The following is a 5406-nucleotide window of genomic DNA, read 5'->3' as shown; positions in this document are numbered from 1 at the left end:
TACCCCCATAAAGGTTTTGGCTCGGTTCATTAACTCGGCCATCGTAGAAGGGACTCTGCCGACGATGGACTTTAAGAAGTCTCCGGTGCGCAAGCCCTCGATGATGGCTGTAATTGCGTCACCGTCGTCAAAGCGGTCAACCTTATTTGATTATGCGGTGAATCGGGTGAGATACTGTCTCAAGGACTCGTTATTCTCTTGCCTGATCGACCATAAGTACATCTTGGTCTTCTTTTGGACCATGGATGTAGCAAATCGTGCTAGGAACATGTCCTTCAGGTCTTTGAATGATTGGACGCTTCCTGGTCTTAAATTCTTAAACCACTCGAAACCGGGTCCGGTGAGGGTAAGACTAAAAGCTTGGCATAGAGCCCCAGGTGAGACGCCCTGCATCGTCATCCAAGTCTCGTAATGTTGGATGTGATACGTGGGATCAGATTTCCCATTGTATGGAGGGAGATTCGGGAGTTTGAAGTTTCCCGTGCACACGTCAGCAAGGATTTGGGCAGTGAAGGGAGAGGAATGTTCTTCCACGACCCCGTATGTATCACCGGCCAAGCCGCCTTCACGCAGGTCACGCACCTCATTACGAAGGTTGTGAATCATGGTGACGACGTCGAGGCCAGTGTTGGGGGTCACTCCTTGTTCAGGAGGAGTCACCTGTCGCCTTTCGTTCGACCCTTGAGCCGTGCGAGGGTCCCCATTGATTGGGGCCGTAGGGTTGTGACCCTTACGAGCGCTCAGCCTCTCTCGGAGGTCTTCGCCACGGTTGTTCCGTTGGGCGGCAAGTCGATCTCTAAGATCCGGCCCGGCAGTATGGGGGCGTGAGTTTCGAGCCACACGCCTTACTCGCCGAGTCGTTGTACCTTCCCTGACATTGCCTCTTTGACCGAGTCGGTCATGGGCTGAACGTCGGGAGGTCTCTTCTTGAGAGGAGACCGGTTTTGCTTTTGTATTCGACGGACCGGCTTCGATCTCAACAGGGAGTTCCCCATCTTTGGTGAGAGAACTCTCGATGTCTGCCAAAATTTCCAAGCCTTCATCGTCGGGGTCATAATCATGTCCCTCATCCATGAGGTCCTCAGATTCCCCGTGGGGGGCGCCGTGTGCAGGTGCCTTGCCCGCCAGTTGGCGGTGGTACCTTACATTGGCTATCTTCAGTTGGCGGATTTTCTCCTCCATTTCAAGGATGCGGTCGTCCCAAGTGTCCTGAAGAGGAGGGGGCGAAGGAGTGTGGCTCTCGTCGTTGAGAGACTCCTCGTTGCCTTGCGCTCGAGAGCGCAGGAAGTATTTCTTCACCGCGGTTGCGTTTTCGGGGTTATTCACGACCTCAGAACGAACGGGTGGTTGACCACTCATGTCTTTCTCGAGTCGAGAAGAAAGGGGTCGAGCTGTAGAAGGGATTTCGGGCTGTGTAAGTCGGGAAGTCCCCTCCTTCTACCGCCTAAATGTTGTCGCACGAAAATGAACAACGATTAAATACCTCGGGCGGTTCGATCCAAAGCCGGACCAAGTGATCGCGCCCGGGCCAAAAATGGGAGCTCGTAGACCGAGCTGCACCCTCCAAACACTGAGGTGTGTTTTGGGGGGTGTGACCGTGCCAAAGGTTGGCTGCCTACGTACCGTTTAGTCGGGATCAGGCCAGAACGTAGTTCAATTTGTGTATCGAGGGCTATCTTGGGCTCAGAGGCTTTGGGAATCCAGGGCTTTAGAGTCGGACCCGGCTCGTAGCTTCTAGTGAAGGCTTTAGAGGGGTCGCGCGCTCGTAGCTCGGAGTTCTAGCTCAAGGGCCAAGAAGCAGGAGAGCGGTGTGTACCGCGGAAGCTCGGGTCGCAGAAGAGGAGCGCGCTCCCTCTCGTGGAGGGGGGTCCTTGTTTCTGAGCCGAGAGAAGAGGAATGCGCGCTCTTGGAATGTAACAAGAGCACGAGAGAATTCTCTAGAGGAGAGAAGTATTGTTTTTGAAATGTATCAAAATGTGTCTCCTTTTTTCCTCCCCTAGGGGGGGGGGGGTATTTATAGTATTTGAGGGGAGGCATTGGGCCGGCCCCTTGAGGCCCACCGGGTGGCCGGGAGCGAGGCGCGCGAGGCTTCAAGCCCAAGAGGGCGCAGGGCGCGCGGGACATGTCGCCTGGATGGGCGCGGGGCGTGCCAGGCGCGGGACTTGGCCGGGCGCGGCGTGCCCGGCAGCGGGTGTGCCCGGCCGAGGTGGCAAGAACGCTTGGCCGAGGTGGAAAGGACGCTCGGCCGAGGTAGCCTAGGTGGCAAAGACGCTCGGCCGAGGTGGCCGAGCTGACGAAGACGCTCGGCCGAGGTGGCCGAGCTGGCGAAGACGCTCGGCCGAGGCGGCCGAGCTGGCGAAGGCGCTCGACCGAGGTGGCCGAGGTTGCAGGGACACCCGGCTGAGGCAGCAGGGGCGCTCGGCCGGGGCGCCGAGGCGCGCGCAGGCCCGGAGGCTGGGGTGCGCGGGAGTGTGCGCGCGGGCCGGGAGGTCGGGGCGCAGGAGTGCGCGCGCGTACCGGGAGGCCGGGGCGCAGGGTGCGCCCGAGCCAGGCGCGATAGGGCGCGCTGAGGCCCATTGCGCCGGGGGCCTCAGGGCCGGGGGCGCAGGTGCGCGCGCGCCGGCCGTGGGTGCGTTGGGGCGCTCGGGCCTGGTGGGCCGGGGCCCGTTGGGCTTCCGGCCGGCAAAGCCCGGCCAGCCTTGAATCGTTTTTGAATTTCCGGTGTCCCGAAAACGACCGGTAACAGCACCCTCAGTTTTAGCTCTTCTTTTTGGACATCGATGAGAGCTCCTCCTGTGGCAAGGAATGGCCGCATTAGGATGATTGGGACGTCGCGGTCTTCCTCCATGTCGAGCACTACGAAGTCGGCGGGGAAGATGAATTTGTCGACTTCGACCAAGAGATCCTCGATCACTCATCGCGGGTATACGATGGACCTGTCCGCCATCTGGACCGTGATTCAGGTCGGCCTCGCCTCTCCGATGCCGAGCTTCTTGAAGATAGAATACGGCATGAGGTTGATGCTCGCTTCTTGGTTGCATAGTGCTCGCTCAAAGAAGGTGTTCCCGATAGCACATGGGACGGTGAAACTCCCTGGATCCTTCATCTTCACCGGAAACTTCCTCTGAATGATGGCGGAGCACTCTTCGGTGAGGGTGATCGTGCTGCAGTCCTCTATTTTCCTCTTTTTCGAGAGGATGTCCTTCAGGAACTTGGCGTACGTCGGCATTTGCTCAAGAGCGTCAGCAAACGGGATATTTATCTGAAGCTGCTTGAATACCTCGAGGAACTTGCTGAACTGGTGGTCGAGTTTCCTTTCTTCTGCCTCTGAGGAAATGGTAGCTTTGGTGTTCTTGTTGGAGCTGGGGCACTCGCCGGAGGTGGCGTGGCTTGGTTCATCGATACGGGGGGCTCGTCTTTCCCCACCTTCTCTTTCTTCTTGTCTGAGTTGTCGATCACTTGTCTGCTTCTGAGTGTAATGGCATTGACTTGTGACTTGGGGTTGATGTTGGTGTTGCTCGGAAGCGTTCCCTGAGGTCGTGAGTTTACCACGGTCGATAGTTGCCCCATTTGTGTCTCGAGATTTCGGATCTGTGTCGATTGGTTCGAGAGAGAGGTCTTCGTTTTGTGCATGAACTTGGTGGTGGAGTTTATGAAGGCGGTTGTTGACGTGGCCAAGTTGGCGATGAGCTCCTCTAGGTTGGTCTCGCCCTTGTACGCCCGAAATGGAGGAGCCTGGTATGGCGGTGGTCGGGGCTGATTCTGTGGTGGATGAGGCTGAGCTTGAGGCGCGGGTTGCATCGGCATGTTGTTTTGGGGACCTCTCCATCCTCCATTCTGATAGTTGTTCCTTGGGCCTTGATTGTAGTTATTCTGGGGCGGCATCTTGTTGATGAAGTTGGCCTATTGGCCATTGTCCCCATAAGCGCACTCGTCACTATTGTGCTGCCCGTTGCACCAGAAACAGACTTCAGGGGTGTGCACGGCTTGAACGGAGGTCCGCCACCTGTGCCGCCAGTGCCTTCATCAGCTCCATCTCGGGAGTGACTGGCATATTCTTCAAGATGCGCCGCTCGGACGGGCATTGATCGTTGTTGTAAGCCAGCTCCTCGAGAATGATGTCACCTTCCTCTTTTGTCTTCTGAAAGAACGACCCTCCAGCGGCCGTGTTGACCAGGGTGCGAGATGATGGTGAGAGACTGCCATAGAAAATCTGCACCATCATCCACCCTTGGATGCCATGATTGGGGCACCTCCGCTCTAATTCCTTGAAGCGCCCCCATGCTTCAAATAAGGACTCCCCATCGTATTGACCAAACAAGTGGATCTCGTTGCGTCTCTTGTGCATCTTCTCGAACGGGAAGAACTTTGAGATGAATTTGACGCGCAGGTCAGCCCATGAGGTGATGGAACCCGGCGGGAGGGAGTTGAGCCATGTCTTGGCTCGGTCCCGTAGTGAGAATGGGAAGAGGCGGAGGCGGATGGCTTCGTCGGACACGTTGTGGAGCTTGAACGTGTTTGTGATCTCGACGAAGTTCGTTAGATGGTCTTGCAGGTCTTCGGCAGGTGATCCAGAGAATTGATTCGCTTGGACCATGTGTATTATGCCGGTCTTGATCTCGAAATTCTGATTACCCGCAAGAGCTGGGAGAGCAATTGCCGATTGCGCGGCGTCAGCTGGTGGCAAACCATATTGAAATAGGGTCTTTGGCCCTTCAATCGCCGTGTTGTTCACTCTATCTTCCATTGCTCGTTCCTTTGATTGCTTTCTGTTTGTGTTGCAGAATTTTTCGATCTCAAGATTTAGTGGAACGAGGTTTGATGTTCCCTCACTCCGCATGCACCTTCAAAACAGGGAAAATGACACACAAAGTTAGGAAACGCGTAACGAAATCAAATGGCTATGCAGATTATTTTTCGACGCTATTGTAAAAAGTCCCCGGCAACGGCGCCAAAAACTTGTTGCGATATTTTTATAACTAGCACGCAATCGGACGTATCGATCAAGTAATAGTGTTACGTAAGTAACGGATATCGATCCCACAGATACTAGTTACTATAACGACATTAAACAACCTAAAGCAAATTGATTTCACGGTATTAAAGTGGGTGGTGCAAGAATTGACTACAATTAAACTAACAAAAACAGTAACGGAAATGTAACACGAAACATTGAATAAGAGAAAATGGGGGTTACGACTTCACCGGAAAATTAAGTCTCGGGGGTTTCAGGATCAAACAACTTGACCTACTCTACTCACGCTAATCTCATTCTCCCTATGATATTACTAGCCTCTCTCGAGTGATCTAGCAACCTTCGCAATTGATGGATTATATATCATCTCGTCCTCTAATCCTATTCAAACAATCACGAGCAATAAACACGAGAATTCAAACGATCACATT

The 5406-nt window shown here is 54.6% G+C and overlaps 1 non-coding gene across 1 annotated transcript; it reads left to right on the top strand.

Annotated features, from left to right (window-relative positions):
• The first annotated feature begins 4235 nt into the window (after positions 1-4235).
• LOC149393372 (small nucleolar RNA R71) lies at positions 4236-4339 on the top strand. The gene has a single exon (XR_016299964.1). It is a non-coding gene; the product is annotated as a small nucleolar RNA R71 (small nucleolar RNA).
• The last annotated feature ends 1067 nt before the right edge of the window (positions 4340-5406 follow it).

The sequence above is a fragment of the Urtica dioica genome, chromosome 6, assembly GCF_054948205.1.
Source record: "Urtica dioica subsp. dioica isolate 48M chromosome 6, U.dioica_male_clone48M_v1_H2, whole genome shotgun sequence".
Lineage (NCBI taxonomy): Eukaryota > Viridiplantae > Streptophyta > Magnoliopsida > Rosales > Urticaceae > Urtica > Urtica dioica.
This window is presented reverse-complemented; position numbering and strand designations above follow the sequence as displayed.